This window comes from Zophobas morio, unplaced genomic scaffold (genome assembly GCF_036711695.1).
Source record: "Zophobas morio isolate AGI-343-1 ecotype UQ-CSIRO unplaced genomic scaffold, CSIRO_AGI_Zmor_V1 ptg000026l, whole genome shotgun sequence".
NCBI lineage: Eukaryota > Metazoa > Arthropoda > Insecta > Coleoptera > Tenebrionidae > Zophobas > Zophobas morio.
In genome coordinates this window covers 13,983,834-14,003,122 of record NW_026972131.1, presented here as the reverse complement: position 1 = coordinate 14,003,122, position 19,289 = coordinate 13,983,834, and the positions used below count along the sequence as shown (strand labels likewise).

General features: G+C 33.3%; 1 protein-coding gene across 1 annotated transcript in view; it reads right to left on the bottom strand.

Annotated features, from left to right (window-relative positions):
• LOC135136296 (protein numb) overlaps window positions 1-18,217 on the bottom strand; it is a 69,695-nt gene extending 51,478 nt beyond the window's left edge. Inside the window, exon 1 of the mRNA XM_064065510.1 lies at window positions 18,007-18,217. The gene's annotated coding sequence lies outside the window, so the exon portion shown is untranslated. The remainder of the gene's footprint in view (window positions 1-18,006) is intronic.
• Between the last annotated feature and the right edge of the window lie 1,072 nt (window positions 18,218-19,289).

Sequence of the window (19,289 nt, the reverse complement as noted above, 5' to 3'; positions counted from 1 at the left end):
TTGGTTCTTTGACGAAACAGAGCCAAAGTTACTTCATATTCGAAATGTACGAAAAATTCTCCTCCAGTTTCTTTGTTTTTCTACTGAAGAATACCAGTTCTAACATTGCCCATTTGCCCGTTTTTCACCATTATTTGATGAGGTGTAGTCAAATTACGTACAAATTTGAACTCAATTTAATTTTTTTTTGGAATTTTTTTGGAAAATATCCAGGTTTTTGTTGGTTATTTGCCGAAACAGTTCTAGAGTCACTGAAAATTCGTAATAGTGAAATTTTGTATAAACTTGTTCTTTGCCCAATTCAAAGAGATTCGATTTTTTTGTGAATTTTCGGAACTTCCTTTTTCTCGATTATTTGAAATAATAGATTAAAATGACTTCAAATTCGCAATCTACGAAAAGTTTTCTATAATTGTCTCATGAGGAATTGAGTTTTTTTTTTTTTGGAAATTTTTGGAAAATCTGCCAATTTTCTTGGTTATTGGAACGACAGATTCGAAATCTACGAAAAATTCTCTGTTTTTCCGTTTTCTCACTAAAGGGAGCTCTTTTTACATTCTTTTAGATAATTTTGAAAAATTATTTGCGCATTTTTTCCATTCTTTGATGAGGTGGAGTAAAAGTAGCTTCAAATTCGTATTGCAATAAGCTCTTTTAGACATTTCTTTAAGTAAATTTTAAAAAATATCCAGTTTTTCTTGGTTCTTTGAGGAAACAGAGCCAAAGTAACTTCACATTCGAAATGTACGAAAAATTCTCCTCCACTTTCTTTGTCTTTCTACTGAAGAATACCAGTTTTAACATTGCCCATTTACCCATTTTTCACCATTATGTGATAAGGTGTAACCAAATTACGTACAAATTTGAGTTCAATTTAACGGTTCTAGAGTCACTGAAGATTCGTAATAGTACCTAATAAAATTTTTGAATGTTTAAGTAAGTTTTTGTTCTTTGTCCAATTCAAAGAGATTCGATTTTTTTTGAGAATTTTCGGAACTTCCTTTTTCTCGATTATTTGAAATAATAAATCAAAATGACTTCAAATTCGCAATCTACGAACAGTTTTCTATAAACTTAAATTTGTCTCATGAGGAATTGAGTTTTTTTTTTGGAAATTTTTGGAAAATCTCCCAATTTTCTTGATTATTGGGAGGACAGGTTCGAAATCTACGAAAAATTCTCTTTAAGTTTTTCCGTTTTCGCAAACTATTCTTTTAGATAATTTTGGAAAATTATTTTCTCTTTTTAACATTTCTTTTGGAAAATTTTTAGAAAATATCCAGTTTTTCTTGGTTCTTTGATGAAACAAAGCCAAAGTTACTTCATATTCGAAATGTACGAAAAATTCTCCTCCAGCTTCTTTGTCTTTCTACTGAAGAATACCAGTTTTAACACCCTTAGCAAATTTTCGAAAATTATTTGTCCATTTTTCTCAATTATTTGATGAGGTGTAGCCAAATCACGTACAAATTTGACTCCATTTAAAATTTTTTTGGAAATTTTTTGGAAATATCCAGATTTTCTTGGTTATTTGCCAAAACAGTTCCAGAGTCACAGAAGATTCGTAATCTACGAAAAAATTTGTATAAACTTGTTCGCTGTCCAATTCAAAGAGATCTGAACTTCCTCTTTCCCGATTATTTGAGTTGGTAAGTCAAAATTCGGAATCTACGAAAAGTTTTCTATAAACTTATATTTATCACATGAGGAATTAAACTTACTTTAACACTTTTTCTTGGAATTTTTGGAACACAACAAGAAAGATAAAACATGTTTAGAATGGTAAAATTTTGTGGGAAAGTATCGATTTTGCAATTAAGCTCCGCCCCTCGGTCTGACAACGAATGAAAAATGCATCATAATTCAGCATGGGTGGGGCTTAATTTTTGGCTTGTTTTTTCTTTGAACAACGCGATACTTAAAAACATGTTTTTTATTTCCTGTTTTGAAATAAGGGTTTTCCAATTAAGCTCCGCCCTTTTGGCTCACGACGAATAAAAAGATCATCACAATTGAGACCGGGTGGGTGGGCGGGGCTACATTTTGCCTTGTTTGAATATGTGTAGTCATCTTTTCACAACAAGAAACTTAAAACATGTTTCAAATGGTACATTTGTATAGGGAAATATCGATTTTGCAATTAGGCTCCGCCTCTCGATCTGACAACGAATGAAAAATTCATCACGACTGAGATCGAGACGGATGGGTGGGGCTTCTCTGTTGGTTTTCTTTTTTAATTAATACATTTAGTTTTCTTTGTATAACACGATTACTTAAGAACACATTTCACTTGGTAATTTCTCCTAGAAAAATAAGGATTTTACAGTTAAGCTTCGCCCCTCGGCTTACGACGAATAAAAGAAATCATCAGAATTGAGATAGGGTGGGTGGGCGGGGCTTATATTTTGCCTTTTTTTCTTAATATATATAGCCATCTTTTTGCAACAATAAACTTAAAACTTGGTTAAAAGGGTACATTTTTGCAAGGAAATATGCATTTTGCAATTATGGGGCGGAGTTAAAATGCAAAATCGATATTTCCTTATACAAATTTTCCATTTTAAACATGTTTTAAGTTTCTTGTTATAAAAAGAAGTGTCCACATAATAAAACAAAAAGGCAAAATGTAAGCCCGCCCACCCGCCCATCTCAATTGTGATGATTTCTTTTATTCGCTGTGGATCAAGGGGGCGAAGCTTAACTGCAAAATACTTATTTCTTTACAAGGAATTAAAAACAAGTTTTTGTGTGTTGTTCAAAAAATACCATGTATATTAAGAAAAAAAGGTAAAATACAACATTTTAATTTCCCGTAGAGAAATAAGAATTTTGCAATTAAGCTCCGCCCTCTTGGCTCACGACGAATAAAAAAAAAAACATCACAATTAAGACAGGGTGGGTGGGCGGGGCTACATTTTGCCTTTTCTTCTTAATATGTGTAGACTTATTTCGATAAAAGTTACTATCAATGGTAACTTGGCAATGGATTTTAGAAATGTCAATTTTCAGCCCTAAAAGCAACGTCAGCGTCTATAAACTTAAATGTGTCTCATGATGAGTTGAGTTTTTTTTGTTGGAAATTTTTGGAAAATCTCGCAATTTTCTTGGTTATTGGAACGACAGATTCGAAATCTACGAAAAATTCTCTTTTTTCCGTTTTCCCACTAAAGGGAGCTCTTTTTTACATTCTTTTAGATAATTTTGGAAAATCATTTGCTCATTTTTTCCATTCTTTGATGAGGTAGAGTACAAATAACTTCAAATTCGTGTTATAATAAGCTCTTTTTAACATTTCTTTTGGAAAATTGTTAGAAAATATCCTGTTTTTCTTGGTTCTTTGATGAAATAGCCAAAATTACTTCATATTCGAAATGTACGAAAAATTCTCCTCCAGTTTCTTTGTCTTTCTACCGAAGAATACCAGTTTCAACACTTTTCGCACATTTTCGAAAATTATTTGTCCATTTTTCTCCATTATTTGATGAGGTGTAGCCAATTTACGTACAAATTTGACTCAATTTAAAATTTTTTTGGAAATTTTTTGGAAATATCCAGATTTTTTTGGTTATTTGCCGAAACAGTTCCAGAGTCACAAAATATTCATAATCTACGAAAAATTTTGTATAAAATTGTTCGCTGTCCAATTCAAAGAGATTAGATTTTTTTTTGAGAGTTTTCTGAACTTCAATTTACTCGATTATTTGAGTTGGTCAGTCAAAATAGTTTCAAATTCGGAATCTACGAAAAGTTTTCTATAAACTTATATATGTCTCATGGAGAATTGAACTTACTTTAACATTTTTTCTTGGAAATTTTTGGAACACAACAAGAAAGATAAAACATGTTTAAAATGGTAAATTTTTGTGGAAAAGTATCGATTTTGTAATTAGGCTCCCCCCCTCGGTCTGACAACGAATGAAAAATGCATCATAATTGAGCATGGGTGGGGCTTAATTTTTGGCTTGTTTTTTTTTCTTTCTTAATATACATAGTATTTTTTGAACAACGCGATACTTAAAAGCATGTTTTTTATTTCTTATTTTGAAATACGGGTTTTGCAATTAAACTCCGCCCTTTTGGCTCATGACGAATAAAAAGATCATCACAATTGAGACAGGGTGGGTGGGCGGGGCTACATTTTGCCTTGTTGTCTTAATATGTGTAGTCATCTTTTCACAACAAGAAATTTGAAACATGTTTCAAATGGTAAATTTGTATAGGAAAATATCGATTTTGCAATTACGCTCCGCCCTTTCGGCTTACGATGAATAAAAGAAATCATCAGAATTGCGATAGGGTGGGTGGGCGGGGCTTCTATTTTGCCTTTTTTAATTAATATACATAGCCATCTTTTCGTAACAATAAACTTAAAACTTGGTTAAAAGGGTACATTTTTACAAGGAAATATGCATTTTGCAATTATGGGGCGGAGCTAAAATGCAAAATCGATATTTCCTCATACAAATTTTCCATTTTAAACATGTTTTAAGTTTCTTGTTGTGAAAAGAAGTCTACACATATTAAAACAAAAAGGCAAAATATAAGCCCGCCCACCCGCCCATCTCAATTGTGATGATTTTTTTTATTCGCTATGAATCAAGGGGGCGGAGCTTAACTGCAAAATACTTGTTTCTCTACAAGGAATTAAAAACAAGTTTTTGAGTATCGTGTTGTTCAAAGAATACAATATATATTAAGAAAAAAAGGTAAAATACAACACGATACTCAAAAACATGTTTTTAATTTCCCGTAGAGAAATGAGAATTTTGCAGTTATGCTCCGCCTCCTTGGCTCACGACGAATAAAAAAATCATCACAATTGACATAGGGTCGGTGGGCGGGGCTCAGTTTTGCCTTTTTTTCTTAACATGTGGAGGCTTATTTCGACAAAAGTTACTATCAACGATAACTTGCCAACGGATTTTAGAAATGACAATTTTCAGCCCATCCCAATTAACACTCTTTTAGCAAATTTTCGAAGATTATTTGGCCATTTTTCTCCATTATTTGATGAGGTACAGCCAAATTACGTGCAAATTCGAGCTCAATTGAACATGTTTTTGCAATTTTTTTGGAAAAAATCCAACTTTTCTTGGTTATTTACAGACACAGTTCTAAAGTCACTGAAAAGTTTTTTTTTTTGGAAATGTTTGGAAAATTTCTCAATTTTCTTGGTTATTGGAACGACAGATTCTAAATCTACGAAAAATTCTCTTTAAGTTTTCCCATTTTCCCACTAAAGGCAGCTCTTTTCAGATAATTTTGGAAAATTATTTGCTCATTTTTTCAATTCTTTGATGAGGTAGAGTAAAAGTAACTTCAAATTCGTATTGCAATTAGCTCTTTTTAACATTTCTTTTCGAACATTTTTAGAAAATATCCAGTTTCTCTTGGTTCTTTGACGAAACAGAGCCAAAGTTACTTCATATTCGAAATGTACGAAAAATTCTCCTCCAGTTTCTTTGTTTTTCTACTGAAGAATACCAGTTCTAACATTGCCCATTTGCCCGTTTTTCACCATTATTTGATGAGGTGTAGTCAAATTACGTACAAATTTGAGCTCAATTTAAATTCTTTTTGAAATTTTTTTGGGAAATATCCAGGTTTTTGTTGGTTATTTGCCGAAACAGTTCTAGAGTCACTGAAAATTCGTAATAATGAAATTTTGTATAAACTTGTTCTTTGCCCAATTCAAAGAGATTCGATTTTTTTGAGAATTTTCGGAACTTCCTTTTTCTCGATTATTTGAAATAATAGATTAAAATGGCTTCAAATTCGCAATCTACGAAAAGTTTTCTATAATTGTCTCATGAGGTATTGAGTTTTTTTTTTTTTTGGAAATTTTTGGAAAATCTGCCAATTTTCTTGGTTATTGGAACGACAGATTCGAAATCTACGAAAAATTCTCTATTTTTCCGTTTTCTCACTAAAGGGAGCTCTTTTTACATTCTTTTAGATAATTTTGAAAAATTATTTGCGCATTTTTTCCATTCTTTGATGAGGTGGAGTAAAAGTAGCTTCAAATTCGTATTGCAATAAGCTCTTTTAGACATTTCTTTAAGAAAATTTTAAAAAATATCCAGTTTTTCTTGGTTCTTTGAGGAAACAGAGCCAAAGTAACTTCACATTCGAAATGTACGAAAAATTCTCCTCCACTTTCTTTGTCTTTCTACTGAAGAATACCAATTTTAAAATTGCCCATTTGCCCATTTTTCTCCATTACTTGATGACGCAGCCAAATTACGTACAAATTTGAGCTCAATTTAATTTTTTTTTGGAAAATTTTTTGAAAATATCCAGGTTTTCTTGGTTATTTGCCGAAACGGTTCTAGAGTCACTGAAGATTCGTAATAGTACCTAATAAAAATTTTGAATGTTTAAGTAAGTTTTTGTTCTTTGTCCAATTCAAAGAGATTAGATTTTTTTTGAGAATTTTCGGAACTTCCTTTTTCTCGATTATTTGAAATAATAGATCAAAATGACTTCAAATTCGCAATCTACGAACAGTTTTCTATAAACTTAAATTTATCTCATGAGGAATTGAGTTATTTTTTTTGGAAATTTTTGGAAAATCTCCCAATTTTCTTGATTATTGGGAGGACAGGTTCGAAATCTACGAAAAATTCTCTTTAAGTTTTTCCGTTTTCGCAAACTATTCTTTTAGATAATTTTGGAAAATTATTTTCTCTTTTTAACATTTCTTTTGGAAAATTTTTAGAAAATATCCAGTTTTTCTTGGTTCTTTGATGAGCTAAAGTTACTTCATATTCGAAATGTACGAAAAATTCTCCTCCAGCTTTTTTGTCTTTCTACTGAAGAATACCAGTTTTAACACTCTTAGCAAATTTTCGAAAATTATTTGTCCATTTTTCTCAATTATTTGATGAGGTGTAGCCAAATTACGTACAAATTTGACTCCATTTAAAATTTTTTTGGAAATTTTTTGGAAATATCCAGATTTTCTTGGTTATTTGCCAAAACAGTTCCAGAGTCACAGAAGATTCGTAATCTACGAAAAAATTTCTATAAACTTGTTCGCGGTCCAATTCAAAGAGATCTGAACTTCCTTTTTCCCGATTATTTGAGTTGGTAAGTCAAAATTCGGAATCTACGAAAAGTTTTCTATAAACTTATATTTATCACATGAGGAATTGAACTTACTTAATTTTTGAAACACAACAAGAAAGATAAAACATGTTTAAAATGGTAAATTTTTGTGGGAAAGTATCGATTTTGCAATTAGGCTCCGCCCCTCGGTCTGATAACGAATGAAAAATGCATCATAATTCAGCATGGGTGGGGCTTAATTTTTGGCTTGTTTTTTCTTTGAACAACGTGATACTTAAAAACATGTTTTTTATTTCTTGTTTTGAAATAAGGGTTTTGCAATTAAGCTCCGCCCTTTTAAAGTAAGTAAGTAAGTAAAGTAAGTAAAGTTTATTAATGCTACAACAAATTGTTTTTGCACAGGTCAAAAAAAATACATATTCACATATAATATTACAAGTACACACACAATGAACATCACTTGAATTTAAAAGACAAATATTCTTCATACGAATAAAACGCATTTTTAATCATCAATTTCAATCAATTCATTTTTAATCAACAAACGTTTTAGCTCACGATGAATAAAAAGATCATCACAATTGAGACAGGGTGGGTGGGCGGGGCTATATTTTGCCTTGTTGTCTTAATATGTGTAGTCATCTTTTCACAACAAGAAACTTACAACATGTTTCAAAAGGTAAATTTGTATAGGAAAATATCGATTTTCCAATTAGGCTCCGCCTCTTGATCTGACAACGAATGAAAAATTCATCACGATTGAGATCGAGACGGATGGGTGGGGCTTCTCTTTTGGTTTTCTTTTTTAATTGATACAGGTAATTTCTCATCTAGAAAAACAAGGATTTTACAATTAAGCTCCGCCTCTCGGCCCACGACGAATAAAAAAAATCATCAGAATTGCATTTTTTTCTTAATATACATAGCCATCTTTTCGTAACAATAAACTTAAAACTTGGTTAAAAGGGTACATTTTTGCAAGGAAATATGCATTTTGCAATTATGGGGCGGAGCTAAAATGTAAAATCGATATTTCCTTATACAAATTTTCCATTTTAAACATGCTTTAATTTTCTTGTTGTGAAAAGAAGTGTACACATATTAAAACAAAACGGCAAAATGTAAGCCCACCCACCCGCCCATCTCAATTGTGATGATTTTTTTTATTCGCTGTGAATCAAAGGGGCGGAGCTTAACTGCAAATTATTTCTTTACAAGGAATTAAAAACAAGTTTTTGAGTATCGTGTTGTTCAAAGAATTAATGTATATTAAGAAAAAAAGGTAAAATACAACATTTTAATTTCCCGTAGAGAAATAAGAATTTTGCAGTTAAGCTCCGCCCCCTTGGCTCACGACGAATAAAAAAAATCATCACAATTGAGATAGGGTGGGTGGGCGGGGCTACATTTTGCCTTTTCTTCTTAATATGTGTAAAGCTTCTTTTGGCAAATTTTCGAAAATTATTTGGCCATTTTTCTCTAATATTTGATGAGGTACAGCAAATTACGGGCAAATTCGGGCTCAATTTAACATCTTTTTGCAAATTTTTTGGAAAAAATCCAGTTTCTCTTGGTTATTTACAGAAACATTTCTAAAGTTTTTTTTTTTTTAATTTCGAAACTTGTTTGCCCCTTGTTATGGATTATTTGGAATGGTAGATCAAAAGTGACTTCAATTTCGCATTCTATGGAAAGTTTTCTATAAACTTGTCTGGTTTTTTCCACTTTTGTTGGTTATTGGAACTTCAGATCGAAATCTACGAAAAATTCTCTTTAAACTTCGAAAATTATGTAATGATGAAGAACAAAAATGACTTGAGATTTGTAATTTACCGAGAATTTTTTTACCATTTTTCTTTCTTCTTTTTTGGAATGAAATCGTTTCAATATTTTTTGGAAAATTTTTGAAATTCTCAGTTTGAATAAATTTGACAAAATTTTCCAGAAGCGTTAACCGTTTTCACTTTTATGCATTCTTTAATCAATAAATTTCGCTTTATTGGATTCACAATTACTGTAAACTTTATTGTTCAAAATTATGGAATGATCTCACTGTTTTTTCCAACAGGTACACACTTGCTTTATCCTTTTCATGTAACTTTATTACCGCGTCACATTAAACTTGACCTTAAGCAAACTTTTATAACCCAGTTCTCAGTATTTATTAAACTGTTTTCCGCAAACAAGCCAAACCCAACTTAAAAAAAAAACAATCTCTGGGTCTCTAGTGCTAGATATCTTTTGACTTGGTTCTAGCGAGTTTCTTGAGCAGCAACCTTACAACAATGTATATAAACACCCAATACGTACACAATTACTCACGTCTTCACCACCCAACCGTTCCCACGGGACCTCCTCCAGAACCGCTCCAGATCACCCTCCGACACCCACACCGACCCACTAATACCATAATTACTGTTCATAAACGCGAACGCATCCACTTTTTCCTCCTTCACGCTTTCTAAACTTGACTCACCAAAATATCGCGTCGTTACCCAACGTCTCAAAAATCCTTCTCGCGGATTTTAGCAAATTGCTTATAAACGTGTCGAAATTGGGGTTGCAGCTCCGTTGACTCTACTTAATTAGATCCTTTTTCCCGGGTAAACGTCGCTACATGTTGAATGTCCGTGTCGACACACAGGTAAACACGGATATCGATTCGATAATGTAAATTTCGACGGGGATTCGCCGCAATCTGGAAACGGAGTACTTATGAGCAGGTTTGTGTACTGGTGGCCATAAAACGCGGTAACTACTTTAAAAATAAACACATTATTCTGGAGCGGACCGGGAGTTTTTCGATTTATTTTGCTTGAGTTTGCCAAGTTGATTAGAGATGAATGGAGAGTGGTCAGTCGGCGGAGTATAAATAAACAAGTGGGAATTGAAGGCGGTAATTCGCCGCGGGTTAGTTTTCGTCCTTATCTATTTGTGAGATAGGGGACACATTCATTGCGAAGGGAGCAGCTGCCGCCAGAGCGCGAGCAACTGGTGGCGTAGAACAGGACTCGATTTTCTCATATTTATAACTAAATTGGATTTTAAGAGACATGAAAATTTTATAACTGCAATTAAATCCAAGTACATAACTTCAAAACGCTGTAAACCACTTTGGTTTCTGACTTACCGAGATCGTTTTTCTTTATCACAATCTGTTAGAGTACCGGAAGTTCGAAACAATTCAACTTGTCTATACGAAAATAAATTTGCCTTATCAGGTACGAATACAAACAAGGTCGTTTGAAATAAACACGCCACAATTTTCGCACAATTCAATTCATTATCTTCGACGAACACAAAGTATTTAAACCGTAATCCAGTAATAGTAGTGGAATTTGATAATTTTTCTAAATCAAATATGCTGAAAAGTGCTGTTCAAAAAATTTTCGTATATAATGTGCGTGTATGTAACTACGATGTTTTGAAAACACCCTATATATTTGAAATCTACTTTAAACTGGACCCTTAATGAATCTCAAATTGCGTTTTTCTCTGTATTTCATGGAGAATGCGTAAGTTTTCGGGCCAAATTGTTGAAACACCCTGTATATAAAGAGAAAAATTCCACTTTTCACACTTTTTTTTGGAAAATTTTTGAAAATTATCCCCAGGTTCTGTTATTTGAGAGGGTAGACCAAAGCTTCAAACTCGTAATCTGCGAAAAATCCTGCATCAACTATCAACTTATCTTTAGGTCCAATTTTTTGGGAAATTTGCCCATTTTTCTCCATTATTTCAAGAGGTAGAACAAAAGTGACTTGAAATTTGTAATCTACGAAATGCCATTGTAACTTTGGTTCATTTTGATTTTTTTTTTTTGAAGAATTTTTTTGAAAATTTTGGAAAATGTCCAGTTTTTTTGGTTATTTGACGAAGCAAAACGAAAGTTAATTCATATTCTTAATCTACAAAGATTTCTCTACAAATGTATCCCTTTTCCCATACGAAAACAATTGGTTTTAATTTTTTTTGGAAAATTATTTACTCATTTTCTCCATTATTTGAATGGACAAAGCAAAAGTAAATTCGAATTCGTAATCCACGAAAACTTCCCCATAAACATATCCTCATTCCCATAAGAAAAGACTAGCCCCGCCCACCCGCCCTCTATTTTCTCAGAGGGTATGGCATTTGCCAAAATCAGTTTTATATTATTAAAAGTACTAGCCCCGCCCACCCACCCCTATTTTCTCAGAAGATTATGATTTGCCAAAATCAGCCTTATCTTAGCAAATAAAGTACTAGCATTTTAGCAAATGACATAACTTTTAAGAAAATAGAAGGCGGGTGGGCGGGGCTAGTCCTTGCTAAGATAAGACTAATTTTGGCAGATGACATATCCTTTGAGAAAATAGAGGGCGGGTGGGGGGGCCTAGTACTTGCTAAGATAAGACTAATTTTGGCAGATGACATATCCTTTGAGAAAATAGAGGGCGGGTGGGTGGGGTTAGTAATTGCTAAGATAAGACTGATTTTGCCTCTATTAATCTTGTAAAAATTTGTTAAATTTAAAAGTTGTTAAATTGCAAATTTACATAGTAACGAGTTAAATTCCTAAATCTGATTGGATGTTTATTTTTTATGTTTCATTCTACTTCAGAAGCGGGGGAAGTTCTGTTGAAACAACTTTCGATTTAATAAGCAGAACTAATCCAAATTCGTTGTCTATGAAGAATTTTCCACAAATTTAAGCTTTTTCTCAAACAAAAATGGCTCGTTTTAATTTTTTTTTGACGAATTTTTTTCAAAAATTTTTGGAAAATTTTGAGTTTTTTTTTATCTGACGACGTAGAACGAAAGCTAATTCAGATTCTTAATCTACAAAGATTTGTCTATAAACGTATTCTTTTTCCCATACGAAAACAGTTGGTTTTAATTTTTTTTTGAAAAATGTTTTTGAAAATTATTTCGCCATTTTTTTCATTATTTGTGAAAGCAAAGCAAAAGTAAATTCAAATTTGTAATCGACGAAAACTTCTCTATAAACTTATCCTTATTCCCATAAGAAAAGAGCTCGTTTTAATTTTTCTTTTTTGAAAATTTTGGAAAACGTTTGCCTATTTTTCTCTATTATTTCAAGAGGTAGAACAAAGGTGACTTGAAATTTGTAATCTACGAAAAAGTCTCTATGAAGTCGTCCGTTGACCCATTGTAACCTGAGTCCATTTTTATTTTTTTTTTTTTTCAAAATTTCTGGAAAATATCCAGTTCCTTTTGGTTATTTGACGAAGCATACAGGGTGACTCAAAAAATTTAATGAATCAATCAATTTATTTTATTGAATAAATCAAGAATTGCAAATTATTGTAAGCCCCGCCCACCCACCCTCTCTTTTCTTAGAAAGTACGAGATTTGCCAAAATCAGTTTTATCTTAATAAAAGTACTAACCCCGCCCACCCACCCGCTATTTGCTCAGAGAATATGTCATCTGCCAAATTAAGTCTTTTCTTAGCAAGGACTAACCCCGCCCACCCACCCTCTCTTTTCTTAGAAGGTATGAGATTTGCCAAAATCAGTTTTATCTTAATAAAAGTACTAACCCCGCCCACCCACCCGCTATTTGCTCAGAGGATATGTCATCTGCCAAATTTAGTGTTATCTTAGCAAGGACTAGTCCCGCGCACCCGCCCTCTATATTCCTAGAAGGTATGGCATTTGCCAAAATCAGTTTTCTGGCAAATGACATCCTTTGAGAAAACAGAGGGGGGGGGGGGTAGTACTTGCTAAGATAAGACTGATTTTGGCAAATCACATAGTCTCTGAGAAAATAGGGGGCGGGTGGGCGGGGCTAGTACTTGCTAAGATAAGACTTATTTTGGCAGATAACATACCCTTTGAGAAAAAAGGGGGCGGGTGGGCGGGGCTAGTACTTGCTAAGATAAGACTGATTTTGCCTCTATTTTAATTGCTAAATCTCATTGGGTGTTTATTTTTTAAGTTTCATTCTACTTCAGGAGCGAGGAAATTTCTATTGAAACAACTTTCAACCAATTTTTTTTTAATTTTTGAAAAATATCCTGGTTTTTGTTGGTTATTTAATGAGCAGAACTAAACTTAATTCAGATTCATTGTATATGAAGAATTCTACATAAATTTAAGCTTTTTCTCAAACGAAAATGATTTTTTTTTTGAAGAATTTTTCGAAATTTTTTGGAAAATATCAAGTTTTGTTTTTGTTATTCGACGAAGCAGAACTAATCGTAACCTACGAAAATTTCGCTGCAAATTTATCCTTTTTCCCAAAAGAAAAAAACTCGTTTGAATTTTTTTCTGAAAATTTTCGAAAATTTGGCCATTTTTTCCATTATTTAAAGGGGCAAAGCAAAAGTAAATTCAAATTCGTAATGCACGAAAACTTCCCTACCAACTTATCCTTATTCATAAGAAAAGAACACGTTTAAATTTTTTTTTTTTGAAAATTTTGAAAAATGTTTGCGTTTTTTTTTCTATTATTTCAAGAGGTAGAACAAAGATAACTTGAAATTTGTAATCTACGAAAAACTCTCTTTGAAGTCGTTCTTTGGCCCATTGTAACCAGAATCCATTTTTTTTTCCAATAATTTTTGGAAAATATCCAGTTTTTATTGAATAGATCAAAAATTGCAAAAATGAATACTTTCAAAACTTGCAGGTGTTTTAGAATTATTGTAAGCGTGTACACAAACATATGTTTATCCCCTCCAAGGAATTGATGACGTCATCTCAAAATTTTGCCGAATAAATTCTACCCAAAATGTGCAAAATATGATGAGTTTTTACTTGTGATTTATATTTTTTAGATTTGTCCCCTATTTTCTCAGAGGATATGTCATTTGCCAAAATTAGTCTTATCTTAGCAAGGACTAGCCTCGCCCACCCACCCTCTATTTTCTTAGAAGATATGGCATCTGCCAAAATCAGTTTTATCTTGATAAAAGTACTAGCCCTGCCCACCCACCCCCTATTTTCTCATAGGATTGTCATCTGCCAAAATCACTCTTATCTTAGCAAAAGCTAGCATTTTAGCAAATGACATACCTTTTAAGAAAATAGAGGGCGGGTGGGCGGGGCTAGTACTTGCTAAGATAAGACTTATTTTGGCAAATCACATAGTCTCTGAAAAATAGGGGGCGGGTGGGCGGGGCTAGTACTTGCTAAGATAAGATTTATTTTACCAGAGGACATAACCTTTGAGAAAATAGAGGGCGGGTGGGCGGGGCTAGTACTTGCTAAGATAAGACTTATTTTGGCCAATGACATATCCTCTGACAAACTAGGGGACGGGTGGGCGGGGCTAGTACTTGCTAAGATAGAACTAATTTTGGCCAATGACATATCCTCTGACAAAATAGGGGGCGGGTGGGCGGGGCTAGTACTTGCTAAGATAAGACTGATTTTGCCTCTATTTTAATTGCTAAATCTCATTGGGTGTTTATTTTTTATGTTTCATTCTACTTCAGGAGCGGGGAAATTTCTGTTGAAACAACTTTCGACCATTTTTTTTTTAATTTTTGAAAAATATCCTGGTTTTTGTTGGTTATTTAATAAGCAGAACTAAAGTTAATTCAGATTCATTGTATATGAAGAATTCTACATAAATTTAAGCTTTTTCTCAATCGAAAATGATTTTTTTTTTTTTTGAAGAATTGTTCGAAATTTTTTGGAAAATATCCAGTTTTGTTTTTGTTATTCGACGCAGAACTAATCGTAATCTACGAAAATTTCGATGCAAATTTATCCTTTTTCCCAAAAGAAAAAAACTCGTTTCAATTTTTTTCTGAAAATTTTCGAAAATTTGGCCATTTTTTCCATTATTTGACAAAGCAAAAGTAAATTCAAATTCGTAATGCACGAAAACTTCCCTACTAACTTATCCTCATTTCCATAAGAAAAGAACACGTTTAAATTTTTTTTTTTTTGAAAATTTTGGAAAATGTTTACGTATTTTTTTCTATTATTTCAAGAGGTAAAACAAATCGTGCAAAAAATTACAATGAACTCGTCCTTTGATCCATTGTAATTTTCATTTTAATTTTAACTTTGATTGGAAAATTATGGGAAAGTTTTGGACAATATCTTGTTTTTCTTGGTTATTTGAGATAACCAAGATAACTTGAAATTTGTAATCCACGAAAAACTCTCTATGAAGTCGTCCTTTGACCCATTGTAACCAGAATCCATTTTTATTTTTTTTTTCCAAAAATTTTTGGAAAATATCCAGTTTTTATTGAATAAATCAAGAATTGCAAAAATGAATACTTTGAAATCTTGCAGGTGTTTTAGAATTATTGAAGCATGTACACAAATATATGTTTATCCCCCCCAAGGAATTGATGACGTCATCTCAAAATTTTGCCAAATAAATTCTACCCAAAATGTGCAAAACACGAGTTTTTACTTGTGATTTATATTTTTTAGATTTGTCCCTTATTTTCTTAGAGGATGTCATTCGCAAAATTAGTCTTATCTTAGCAGGAACTACTCCCGCCCACCCGCCCTCTATTTTCTTAGAAGGTATGGCATCTGCCAAAATCAGTTTTATCTTAATAAAATTACTAGTCCCGCCCACCCACCTCCTATTTTCTCAGAGGATTGTCAACTTCCAAAATCAGTCTTATCTTAGCATAACTAGCATTTTATTTAGCAAATGACATACCTTTTAAGAAAATAGAGGGCGGGTGGGCGGGGCTAGTACTTGCTAGGATAACACTTATTTTGGCAAATCACATATCTTTGAAGAAAATAGAGGGTGGGTGGGCGGTTCTAGTACTTGTTAAGATAAGATTGATTTTGCGTCTATTAATCTTGTAAAAACTTGTTAAATTTGAGAGGGGTTAAATTGCACATTTCCATAGTAACGAGTTAAATTCTTAAATCTGATTGTGTGTTTATTTTTTATGTTTCGTTCTACTTCAGGAGCGAGAGAAGTTCTATTGAAACAACTTTCCGAGCATTTTTTTTTTTTTAATTTTTGAAAAATATCCTGGTTTTTGTTGGTTATTTAATAAGCAGAACCAAAGTTAATTCAGATTCTTTATCTAAGAAGAATTCTCCATAAATTTAACCTTTTTCTCTGACTTTAATTTGACTTTTTTTTTGACAAATGTTTTCGAAAATTATGTGCCCATTTTTCTCCACTCTTGATATAAATAGAACAAAAGTAACTTGAAATTTGTAATCTACGAAAAACTCTGTATGAACTCGCCTTTTGGCCCATTGTATATAACTTGAGTTCATTTTAATTTTTTTTCAAAAATTTTGAAAAATGTCCTGGTTTTTGTTGGTTATTTGATAAGCTGAACTAAAATGAATTTAGATTCGTTGCCTCCATAAATTTAAGCTTTTTCTCAAACGAAGATGATTTTTTTTTCGAATTTTTTTGGAAAATATCCAGTTTTTTTTTTGGTTATTCGACGAAGGCGAACTAAAGTTGCATCAGAATCGTAATCTATGAAGATTTCTCCAAAATTTATTCTTTGTCTCTTACTTGTTTTTTTTTTTTTGAAAATTTTTTTCGAAAATTATTTGTCCATTTTTGAAGCGACAGAGCAAAAGTAACTTCATATCTTGTATTTTTTCGTTATTTGAGGAAACAGAATCAAAGTTAATGTTTTGGAAATTTCATTGTACCCAATAAAAATTTATTGGCAATAACGAGACGGACAGTAGTACAATAGCAAGAGATAATTACAACTTAAGTTGTCGCGTGCCGGTAATCCCCAGATGTTAGAAAGCAGAATAATCCAGGTCCGCACAGGGACCATCGTTACTCAGGAACAAAAGTAACCATTATTTTATGAATACAACTACCTGCTAAATGTTTTCCGACAAATTCGGGTTGAACTGGTGTGAGCCATAAATATTTCTTACCATTGTACTACTGTCCGTCTCGTTATTGTCAATAAAATTTGATTTTTCTCGATTATTCCCTAAGACAGCTGTTTGCCCACTTGAGTCGAGCACCTTTTGACTTTTTTTCCTAGAAGAGATATGAGGGTATTGACAATTTGAACTTGTCCAACCGAAAATAAATTTACCTTATCAGGTACGAATACAAACAAGGTCGTTCGCAATAAACAGGCCACGATTTTCGCAACATAATTCAATTTTAGATTACACGAAGTACTTAAACTGTAGTCATACTTAAGTAATGATAGTGAAATTTAATTAAGTAATAATCATCTAGCGCCACTTCACCGTTTTACTATAATAAACCACACACACATTGCGCAAGCACCTAATTACGAAGTGAAAACGTATCGAAAATGAATGCAAATGAGTGTTTTCTCTTAACAAAATTATGCTATTGTTTACTTTTGTGATCATAACCTTATTTAGTACATCCAGTGCGGTGACGTCACTGCCATATATCACTACTCGTTCAGGCATTAGATTTCCGGCGAAGTGGACCCCATAAACCCACCCATCGTTGTAAAATTGCCACTAAACGATGGGTTTTCCGTCCGAAATGTCACCGTGACGTTCCGAAAACCACGTGGGGTCGTGAGAGAGACGCAACCACCCTTTTCCGTCCCATATGTGCGAGAAGGACGGAGTCAGATCAATAACACGACCATCGAAACGACTAGGAGCGACCTGCCCAAATCCAATTCATTCCAATAAGGAGAAAGAAGCAAAAAAGCGTGTGGTCGGGGACGCCTGTCATAATCACGGCGGCTGGGGTCAATAAATGAATAACGGTTTAATGGAGGCAAATTTACTCTTCCAATTGTCGACTTGATGATTTTGTTCCACAACAAGCTAATGAAACCACTTGAGTGTGATTAAATGTCACAGAGACGGCTACAAGGTAACCCGTGATTGTCGCAACTCAAAAATCTGGTTTATCTAAGGCGGCCTCGCTCCGATAATGACAAGTGCAGGTACGAAGCCTGCTGCGATGTGTGGGACACGTGTTAAATGGCACGAATTCGTACCTGGATTTTATCACTCACCTAAATTCGGGAATTGATCATTTGTGCAGCGACGACTCGTGCGGATGCATGGACATCGCCGGGAATTCACTTAGCACTGGGTTTCATTGCGATTTCGCGAAAGCGGTTATCATTTATCGCAGGTAATTTTACCTGTGTTTTATCTTTATTCGGCGGCTCGGTCGACTAAATACACTTGCGATTCTGTCTGAACTAGATACACAAGATAAATTCTGAGGCATTTTGGACGGGTTTTGTCTACACAGCGAAAGGAGCGCGATGGAATGTCGACGTGGAGTGGGATTGTGATAAGAAGGCTGGGTGTGACGTGAGGAGCGAATTACGGGGAGTGTGGGTTACAATGACCGCACGTAGATTTCAGAATTTACCTTCTTTGTCAGACACGTTTGCGGAATCCTGATTCCACTGACAAAGAGGGAACTGATAAGAAGTGGGAAGTTCGGCGCGGCGGCCATCTGGCGTTATAAATTAGAACTGGGTGTAGTTGTCTTCTCCGAGTCATTAAAAACATCGTATTAACCAGATAATTATGATAAAATGCCGAGAAAAAAGTGTGTGACACAAACCATAAACTAACCAAATTTATCGTATTAAATTTTACCGTACGTGAATAGTTGGTTGCATACACAGATTTTTGTGGATATGATTTTTCAAACTTGTTGACGTATGACGTTATAATTAAGCTACATTTAGATTAGATTTAGTTACAAAAAGTAACCAAGATGTCAATTTTATTAGTTTGAGGTTATGATTTTAATAAAAAGTTCGTGATGATAACGGCAAATTGTTCAGATTCTCTTTAATTTAAAAGCAACATTGCTTTTATTAAAAAAAATTGTAAAATAAGGAGATTCAAAACAAAGAAGATTATACTACGGACTGACACACGTGTTTTTGACAAGACAACTGAAATGACAAAAAAATATTTCATAACCTTAAAATTACAATCCTTGATATATTGCCAATTTTACTTTGAATTTTCACAACCATTTGCAGCGGTGCTAACCATTTTGAAATAATTAATATTTTTTATTAACTCGGATTAGCTTGTTGAAGCTTTAAATATTGAAGCTTTATTAATCACGAATAGATATCTATACTGTTAATCGCCTATGCGACTGTAAAGTAGGCAACACAATTTACTTTCTTTTACCTGCCACAAAAACGAGGTCGATGTAATCTTCCAGAGGCGGGAAAAATTTAGATCAGTTCCTGAAAAGCCGAAATTTTACTTCATTTAAAAGTATATAATACCTCTGGAAAATTCAGAATGGCCGAATTCG